The 10135-nt window shown below is 55.2% G+C and overlaps 1 pseudogene; it reads left to right on the top strand.

Moving 5' to 3' along the window:
* Positions 1 to 4118: 4118 nt before the first annotated feature.
* Positions 4119 to 4197, top strand: LOC144703974 (small nucleolar RNA R71; annotated as a pseudogene).
* The last annotated feature ends 5938 nt before the right edge of the window (positions 4198 to 10135 follow it).

Here is a 10135-nt window from a genome sequence, read left to right as displayed (position 1 = left end):
CGTGGCTGACAACGCCCCGTCGCGTTATCCTCGAGATGGTTCTTCGTCATCGTGGCATCATCCTCGAGATGGTCCTCCATCAATAATACTACCAATCTTTATCGGTAGCACGTCACACAACACCTTCTCATCGTACGTACTCATCTTCAAAGGTACGTATATCTAGGACACATTGTACACATTGTACGGAGTAGTAGATGTACGTGTAAAAGATGGACGTACGCTGGGCTACATCAATGGGTCCGGGCGATGTGGAGGCCGTGGGCGTTAGTGATGTCTGTCCGGTCACGTTGGTGCTCCATTGATCTGTAGTCTCTTGCTGGATTCCCAACGTGATGATAGGGTGCATCGAGGGTGGAATGATCGATGTGATCTGGATATATCCAAGAGGATCATCAATATCCTCGCCATCGGGACATTCAGCCAGATATTCATCCACCTCAAGGTCATCCTCTGGTTGCTCTTCCATCGGATTCCCACGTATATCCATGTGGAGGAGGGTGTGACGGTCGGTACGGCAATGCCCAAAACCTTTGCACTTGAAACACTAGAAGGGCTCTCGAGGGGCATTCAGAGCCCTAGCGGTGGATATAGCCGAAGAGGTGAAAGGTGCAGGCGTAGTGACTGGTGTCGTCGTAGGGGCAACTGTGCGTGGAGCTGTTGTGCTTCCTCGGTTCCAAGTCGATGTAACTCGCGTAGTTGAGGAAGCGGACACTATGGTTGGAGCCGCTCGTGGAGCGGCGGGAGCGGATGGCATGATGTCATCGGGGCTAAGCTCATTCCTTTTCACGAGACTGTAAGCGAGGTCTACGGTCATTGGGTTCTGCTCTAAGACTCGTACTCCCAAATCAGGGCGAAACCCGTGGATAAAGAATGCGATTTGAATTTGTGGACTCTCCATAAATTTGCATCTCATTCTATACTCCTCGAAATCCTCGATGTAATCGCTGACCCTACGCTTCCCTTGCTTAAGATCCATCCATTTTAGCAAGAGGCAGGTCATGTAGAGCTTTGGGATATACTTATCCTTGAGCTTCTGTGACATCGCGTCCCATGTGATGGGAGGATCGCCTCGTCCTCGTGCTGCCTCCTTCTTGTTCTTCCAAAAAAATTTTGGCTCGGCTTTCTAGGCGAGCCTCAACAAAGGACACACACAGATCATCATCCATGTCATACCATTGGAAATAACTTTCCAAATCTGACTCCCAATCAGCGTAGTCCTTCGAGTTTCGTGACCCTTCAAAGATAGGCACCTCTATTCGTACGCTCTTCTGGATCATGGCATGGTGCGCCTCTCTCTGTCGCTCGTGTTCATCCCCGTGGTGACGAGCACGTGGCCGACGGGGTGCATCTCGCCAGTAAGCATGATCCTGGTACTCCAGATAATATGCAACTTGGGGAGCTGCCTGGGGATAGTATGGACACTCATCCGGATGTCCATAGTGATGGTAGTGCCTCGGAGGTGCTGGGGGTGGCACCGGTTGTGCATACCCCTGATGCAGCAGGTAAGGGTTCAACCTCCTCGGTCGATTAATCTCTTCAAGTGGGTATACTGGAGGTGGTGCGGGCTGGTAATCCGTGGTGTATCTTGGTACCGTCGTAGGTGGCGCCGGGGGCTCCTCGTATCAGACGGGTGCGGGTGCGGGGGCCGACCCATAGTAGGGTGGGTGATCGGAGTTACCGCAATATGCGGTTGCCTCCGGCCTGCAGGTAGTGGGAGGGTACCGTGGACCGCCCGGTACGGATGGGTAGTGTGGGGCATACGGCACCGGAATCCAGTTTCGGTTATGGGTCATCTCGGGAGGATGCCCATGAGGCTCATAATACGGAGAACTCCTGTTCTCAGGTTTGATAGTAGTTCTTATCCGGTGGATAGGAACGATCATCGTGATATCTCGGTGCGTGATACTCTTTCGGTTGCGGCGGAGTCCTTTGACGTTCTCCATAGTCATTCTCCCAATTTGGTGGCCTGTTGTAGCGGGGCAGGTGCATCGCTGGATCCTGCGGTCGGTGCGTCAGAGTGGGAAGGTCCGGCATTAGGGCCTTGCCGGGACGTTGGGGAACCTTGCTGGTCAGGGGGACACTATAGTGCTCGTTCACCGAGGGCCTACGGGTAGGTGCTGCGGTGATGGAATGTCGGTCTTCGGATGTCCGAGATGCAGGTGGCCCCGCTTCGGAGGCACGAAACCCGTGGAGCGGGTTCCTAGGCGCGGAGGAGGTGAAGCTACTTCCTCGCTTTCCAAATGGTCTGTCTGAAATTTTTGCCTAATAGATCATCGGTTAGAAGATCCCCTATGATGAGATCATTATCATAATCTTCGCCGCGTTCAGCTATGTTGGCATTCGGACACTAGGTTCGGCGGTGAACCATGCTATGGTCAACGATCTACTAATACAGTTTATGCGGGTTTAACTAATGATGAATGCAATGAAATGACGTGGTATAGATGCAAATGAATTTTGAGATATGGCGTGCGTAAATTGAATAAAAATCTCGAGTGATATGCTACCGACCGTGTTAAGCAAAAGCTAACACGACCGACTCTAATACCAATATGATGTAATACGAGGGAAGTGCCAGGATCGGACGGCTTGTATTACGTCACAGGGGCAATGATGAGTGAATTCATAGCTAATTATATGAAATGAATGTCCGTTTAGAAACCCTTGATGAGCAATAGGAGACTACTACGATGAGGAGTGATGTTCGATTTCGTAAACCAAGAAACATATTGATCGGGTTAGACTACTGATAGACTCAATTTTTGAGGTGTTTTTTACTGGTTGTTTAGCAGTTAATACGTGTGAGGATTGAGCTTATACAATGAAATTTATAACCTCACAGCTTAGGGTGAGTGAGGGCCGATCCACAGGGAGACGGCAAAAAACAACAGAAGAATTATTTCTATCAAATCAGTTCTTTTGGATCTCAATACTCAAGTATAAACTCTGGTAGACGATCTTCGGTACAAACGACACAGCTTTCTTTAAAAGTCTCGGTGCAGCAAATCTTCAGTAAGGCTTTCCTTACTGAGGATTTGCCTTTGCCCTTTGGGCCAATTTCACAAACACCCAGCGGGTGTTTGTGCACGCGCGAGCGCTTGTGCAGGCGAGCCTGCTCGCGGCGCTGCTGCACGCGGGCGACCCTGCTCGCGGCGCTGCTACGCGCGGGCGACCGTGCTCGCGGCGCTGCTGCGCGCGGGCGACATGATGCATTTCTCAATTTTGAGATTGCTAGAACTTCAGGATTGTCTCCATTCGTCTCATCGTGAATGGAGTGCTGCACATGATGCAAGTTGCATGGATTTACTAATGGTTTCGTGGGAAGTTTATACGATGTGCACGGGAATTCTGGAGTTATACCTTGGTGTTCAGGTGGTGCAGGTCTGAAGCTCTCTAATAGCTTCCTCATCTGCTCTTGAGATTCCAGCACTTGCTTTGTTTGAAATTCCATCATCATTTGCATCTTCATCTCCATCTCCGCCCGCAACTTTTGGTTTTGCTTCTCAATCAAATCTGAAATGACGGGGGTAAGTGAAGAAAAATCAGGTTGGTTCTGAGATGGAACCTGGTACTGTTGTGGAGGCCTGTGCTGGAATGGTTGTCTCTGCTGGAATGGAGATTGAGCTGCCGGCTTGTTCCCTTGGTGGAAGGTCTCTCCGTTTTGGAAATTTGGCCTCTTTTGACCTGCCCACGATTGTTGCGGCTGGTTGAAGGCCTTCACCTCTTCTTCCATGGCTTGGCAGGCTCCATCTTCATGTTCCCTGCTGAAGCAGAGAGAGCAGATCTTAGCTTTAATGATAGGACAGTTACCTAAAAAGACATTCTTCAAGGTGGAGGTGAGCTCCTCCAATTTCTGGTTAGTCTCCCTTAGGCCCGCTTGTAGCTCTCCCTCCTTGGCGTTAACCTGTAGAACTCCTGCTCTTTTTGGCTGTAGGTTTCTCCCATTCTGATTGGCCCCAATCTCCTGCAAGTCAGTTTCTGCAACTCTCTCCAAAATATCAAAAACTTCATCCTCATATGCGGTATAAAACGTTCCACCCGTAGCGAGATTTACTTTGTTTTTCATAAAATCAGAGAGAGATTCATAAAATATTTGCGCTAGTTGACATTGCTCAATGCCATGGTGAGGACATTTCCTCAACAAATCATTGAATCTCTCCCATGACTCACTAACGGCTTCTCTGTCATGAGGATGGAAATTGTGAATTTCTCTTCGATAAAAATTCATTTTGGATAGAGGGTAAAATTTCTGCAGAAATTTTCCTTGCATCTCTTCCCAAGAATTAAAAGTGATTCCTAGATTACGATACCATGCAAACGCTTTATCTTTAAGAGTTAGAGGAAAATATTTCATTTTTAACATCTCTGTAGATATTCCAGGAACATTTTGAGAAGAGCATCAAATATGAAAATCATCAAGGAATTCTAAAGGATTCTGTAATCCGTTAAATTCAAATAATCCGGGCTGTTGCTGTTGCGGCTGCGCGTGCGCGTGCGCAAGACGCGTGCCTGGCGCGCGGCGTGCCTGCGCGCGTGCGTTTACGCTGGCGATGCTGCTGCAAGCGGCAGCTGCTGCACGCAGGCTTGCTCGCGCTGCGGGCGAGCCTGCGTGCGCCGCAGCTGCAAGTGGCGGCTGCGCGCGGGCGAGCCTGCGTGCGCCGCAGCTGCAAGTGGCGACTGTGCGCGGACGAGCCTGCGTGCGCCACTACAGCAACTGGCGCCTGCGCGCGGGCGAGCCTGCGTGCGCCGCTGCTGCAAGTGGCGGCTGCGCGCGGGCTTGCTACGTAGTATGCAACTGCAGGCAGCGTTTGCGCGCGGGCAACTGTTGCGCACGCAGTGCTGCTAGCAGTTTGAGCCGCTGCCGACCTAGGCTAAGGCCTGGGTCGCTAGCGGTTTGATTGCTGGCTGCGTGTGAGAAATTCTAGTGCAAATTCAGTAGAGGGCTATAGATTTTTTTGAGGGAAAACAAGCAGTAGGATGAATTGAACACAAAAAACTTTGGATTAACTAAAACATAAACAACTCTGGTTGGAGATTGCTGAAGAACCTTGCATGTTGCTTCAAGCCCAACCGAGGTTGTCCAAGAGGGAGAAGAATACGAAGCTAAACCAGCTCAATCACTCCGTGATGCCGGACGTCGTCTCAACGGCGTCCGACCGTCACCGAAGGAAGGAACTCGGTGTCGTATCGCTAACTAATCGGGTTACGTCCACGACGTCAACCGATGGATATGCGGAGAACAGAAACATATGTATGACGATGACGAGGACGATGATTCTACAACGGTACGTGCAATGCGCCGACAAGCTACGAGAGCCAACCCGGAGCGGGGACGGGGTCGCCAAGCTGGGTCGGTCCAGCCCTCCAAGTCGTCCGAGGTGGATCGAGGGCGCGCACGCCGTCGAATGGGGTAACTCCCACTGGAATGCTCACACGCTGCCGAGGCGCCCCGACTGCATCGACAGGTAAGACGCCGTCTTTGTTTCGCTTCTCTCAATCTGTCCCACTCACCTATCTAACCCGAGCGCGGTGGAGGCAATACGAAAGAATACTGACGGAAATAAATGACGAAAGAGGCTAGGGAAAGCAGAGTACCTTCGCCGCGCTGGCGACGGGATTTTCGCACCAACTGGTTCCGGAGGAGGAGTTGTCGGGTGCGCCGGAGGTTGACTGGTGCGGGGCGGTTGTGCGCAGTCAGCGCGAGCGTGCGCGGAGATGTGGTCGACGGTGGTGGGCGCGCGATCGTCGGCGCGGCATCGCGGGCGGCGGGGCGGCGGGGCAGCGGGGCAGCGCGACGGCGCGGTGGCGCGCGGCGATGGCGGCGCAGCGGCGGCGCATGGCGGCGGCGCTGGCGGTGGCGGCGGGCGGCGGCGGCGCGCGGCGGTGGGCGCGCGGCGACGGCGCTGGCGAGCGGCGCGGCGGCGGCGGCACGCGAGGCCGCACGCGACCGGGCGCGTCGGCGCGGGCGGCGCTGGCGGGCGCGCGGCGTGGCGGGCGGCGCGGCGGCGCGCGACGGCGCGGCGCGCGTCGGCGGCAGCGGCCGCAGCGGCGCTGGCGGCGCGGCGGCGGGCGCTGGCGGCGCGCGCTGGCGGCGGCGGCTGGCGGCGGGCGCCGGCGGCGCGCGCGGGCGTGGCGCATGGCGGCGCGGCGGCGGCGTGGCGGCGGGCGCGCGGCGGCGCAGTGGGCGGCGGGCGGCGGCGTGGCGGCGGCGCGGCGCGGCGGCTGCCCTTCCTCTTTCCTCTCCCCTTCTCCTCTTCCTCCCTCTTCTTCTTCCTTCTCCTCTTCTTCTTCTTTCTTCTATTCTTCTCCACGACCTGACCCTTCTTCTCAAAATACCATTCTTCAAAATTTAGGTCAAAGTAAGGGAAGAGCCCACCTCTTCCCCTTATATATGGTTGAAGATGGCCCTTCCTTAAGTCCCATAACACAAAATAAAAGGGAGAGAAAATAAGCAAGAAAATAGGAAACGGGCTTGTCAGGCCCAACATAAAAAAAAAGGGGGGAAAGGGTTCCTCCCATGGGCCCTTCCCCCGCTACACGACAATACGAATAAAGGGAAAACTATAAGATAAAGTAACTGACTGTAACGGTGTGCTCCGGTGGTCGGCGTCCGCGTCATGCCGAGTAACGGAATGCGGGATCGTGTGTTGTTGCAGCGGCTCGTCGTGGTGGCTGGACTCGTCTCGGTGGCGAGCTGGGTAGTGCCGCCTCGGTGCTGGGTCGGGAAGTCCTGCTGCTCCTCTGCTGCTGGCTCGATGACGCCCGGTGGTGACGCGCCATCAACCTCCCGGTGGGAAGGACTCGACTCCGGCGAGTCAGGGTGGAGGATCGGCGACGGTGGAAGGAGGTCGGGACGGAGGCGTCGGAGCTCCTGTTCTGTAATCCACGTGTCATCCGCGCAGGTGTGGCCCGCCCAACGTACTAGGAATCTCCTCGATGCTTCCCCACCGGCATGGTCAATTACCTCCTGCAGTACACAATCGATTGCCTCGTGCCTATCGGGTGAAACAATTGGGGAGTGGTGTCGCAAACTCACTCACGCTGAAGGGGTCTAGAGAGGCTGGGAGTGGGGAGGAATAAGGCCCGGTACTGAGCTAGGTCCGCCACATTGAATGTAGAGCCTATTCCCACGTAGGAGGAATTTCGACGACATACGCGTTGTCGCCCACTCTACGGAGGATCCGAACGGGCCGGCGCTGCGAGCATGCAGCCGTTGCCGTCCCGAGAGTATCTCTCGCCTGAGTCTGACCATCACTAGGTCTCCACGCCAAATGCTCGGGTCGGCGATGCAAGTCGGCGGCTTGCTTGTACAATGCATTTTGCTGCGTGATCCTATCATGAATGCGATGATGTAATGCAGAGACATGCTGGGCAAATGCAAGTGCGCCCTCGGAAACCCTAACATGAGGATCTATGGGAGCTAGGTCTAGGGTCGACGGGTGCCTGGCCGTAGGCGATCTCAAAGGGGCTCAACCCGGTGGTTCTGTTCACCGAGGAGTTGTATGCGAACTCAGCGCGTGGTATGACAAGATCCCAAGACGCGAGGTGTTCGCCACGAGGAACGTGAGCACGTTGCCCAAGCTACGATTGACCACCTCCGTCTGACCGTCGGTCTGCGGATGGTAGGCAGTCGAGAACTTGAGCTTCGTGCCCAAGAGGCTCCACAGGGTCCTCCAGAAGTAACTCGTGAAGCGCACGTCACGATCGGACACGATCGAGGATGGCAGGCCATGGAGGCGCACGATCTCTCGGAAGAAGATCTGGGCGACCTTCACGGCGTCAGACGTCTTCGCGCAGGGCACGAAGTGGGCCATCTTCGAAAACCTATCCACGACTACCATGATGGAGTCGAGTGCCCGCGTGCGGGCAGTCCCAAGACGAAGTCCATGCTCACGTCGTCCTGGGGACGCCGGCCGTCGGCAATGGGGTATAAAGTCCGGCGCTCTTCTTGACCTGCTTGGCCAAGGCACATACACGGCACTGGGCAACTATGTTGCCAACATCGCGCTTTAGGGAAGGCCAGTAGAATTGGCCTTCCATGGCGGCGATCGTCTTGTCGCGGCCAAAATGACCGCTAAGGCCTCCGGCGTGACATTCCCAAGTGAGGAAGTCACGTAGTGATGTGCGGGGTACGCACAATCTGTTCTTAGAGAACAGGTATCCGTCAGTAAGGACATAGTCCTTGTAATCCTGGGATGGTCCTCGTCGGACTTCCGCGATGATGGGGCCGAAATCAGGGCAGTTATCGTACCCATCTCGGATGGTCTCGAACCCCAAGACTGTCACCTTCATGACGTTGAGCACGTGAATCCTCCGCCGAGGGCGCCGGCTACAACGTTGTCCTTGCCCTTCTTGTGCTTGATGACGAAGGTGTAGTCCTGTAGGTACCGACCCACCTGGCGTGCCGATCGCCAGTTTCTGCTGCGAGTGCAGGTACTTGAGCGCCTCGTGATCCGAGAAGAGCACGAACTCCGATGATAGGAGGTAGTGTCTCCAATGCCGTAAGGCTTGGATGACCGCGTAGAACTCCTTGTCGTACGTGGAGTATCGAAGCTTTGCATCATTCAGCTTCTCGCTGAAGAACTCGACGGGGTGGCCCTCCTGGCTGAGGACGCCTCCGATGCCGATACCTGAGGCATCGCGTGTAACCTCGAACACTTTCGAAGTCGGAAGCCGTAGTACCGGCGCTGTGTCATCATGAGCTTTATCTGCTGGAAAGCTCTCTCTGCCGGTGTCCAGGCGAACGACTCCTCCTTGAGGCAATCGGTGATGGGGGCCGTAACGGAACTGAAATTCCGTATGAATCGTCTATAGAAAGTCGCCAGTCCTATGAAACTCCTAACGTCGTGCATGTTTGCCGGGGTCAGCCACGACGTGATGGCCCGGACCTTCTCCGGGTCGGCGGCAACGCCCTGGGCGGACACGATGAACCCTAAGAAGGCAACCTCGGACGCAAGGAAGCTACACTTCTTGGGGTGGGCGAGAGCTGCTCTGCCAGAGGATGGTGCAGACCTGCCGAAGGTGGTCTGCATGCTCGCCTCTGGATCTGCTGTAGACGAGGATGTCGCCGGCGAGACGACCATGAACTTCCTATGAAGGCGCCAGAGTACCTCGTTCATGAGACGTTGGAAGGTACCGGGCGCGTTGGAGAGGCCGAAGGCATAACCCTCCACTCATATAAACCGCCCTTTATCTTAAAGGCGGTCTTCCATTCGCCGGACGGATCCGCATTTGATGGTACCCACTCCTCAAGTCTATCTTGGAGAAGATAGTGGATCCCGCCATCATGTCGAATAGATCCTGCACACGCGAATGGGAAAACGGTACTTTGACCGTTATCTTGTTGATGGCACGCTATCGCAACACATGCGCCACGTGCCATCCTTCTTCGCTAGGAGAGCGGGTACTGCGCAGGGCTCATGCTCTCTTGAATGAGGCCCTTCCCCAAAGCTCCTCACTTGCCGTAGCAACTCCTCGCATACTTCGCGGCTCCATGCGGTAATGCGGTAGGTTCGAGCGACGCCGGGCACCAAGTCGATGGCATGTTGTATGTTCCTCATCGGGGTAATCCGCAGTAGCTCTTCCGAAGACATCTCCGAACTCCGATAGGAGAGCCTCAACCTCTGGGTGCGAGGGGTCACTGCACTGTCAGCAGGACGTCAAGGGTGACGCCAGACACATAGGTGTATCGTCACCCTCGCGCCAAGGTCGCGAGTGAATAAGGGTCCTGACTATCACTAACCCTACTGGTCGGGTCGCGCCGCTTGCTGGCGGCCGCGGTGTACGGGTGCCACGTAACTCGCCGCCTGGTGCATAAAGGAGCAGGTGTTCACGCTACCTGCTAAGGTGACGTCGTGATCATATAACCATGGCCGTCCGAGGATGATGCTACCCACCTTCGCGGGTAGTACATCACGAGTACGCCCTCGGCGTATGTGTTCACCTTCGGGGACGCGGCACTGACGCTTCACAGATAGTGATGAAGCGTCGATCCACGAAACGTCGTACGGCGTGGGGTGCTCTATCGAAGTCAACCCTAAGCCGCTGACCATAGTATCTGAGATCGCGTTGATGCAACTACCGCTATCCACGATCACCTTGCACGCCTTGCCGTTGATCTTGATGTACGTGT

This window comes from Wolffia australiana, chromosome 5 (genome assembly GCF_029677425.1).
Source record: "Wolffia australiana isolate 7733 chromosome 5, ASM2967742v1".
Lineage (NCBI taxonomy): Eukaryota > Viridiplantae > Streptophyta > Magnoliopsida > Alismatales > Araceae > Wolffia > Wolffia australiana.
Note: the sequence above shows the minus strand (reverse complement) of the source record. Positions and strands in the feature narration are given on the sequence as shown.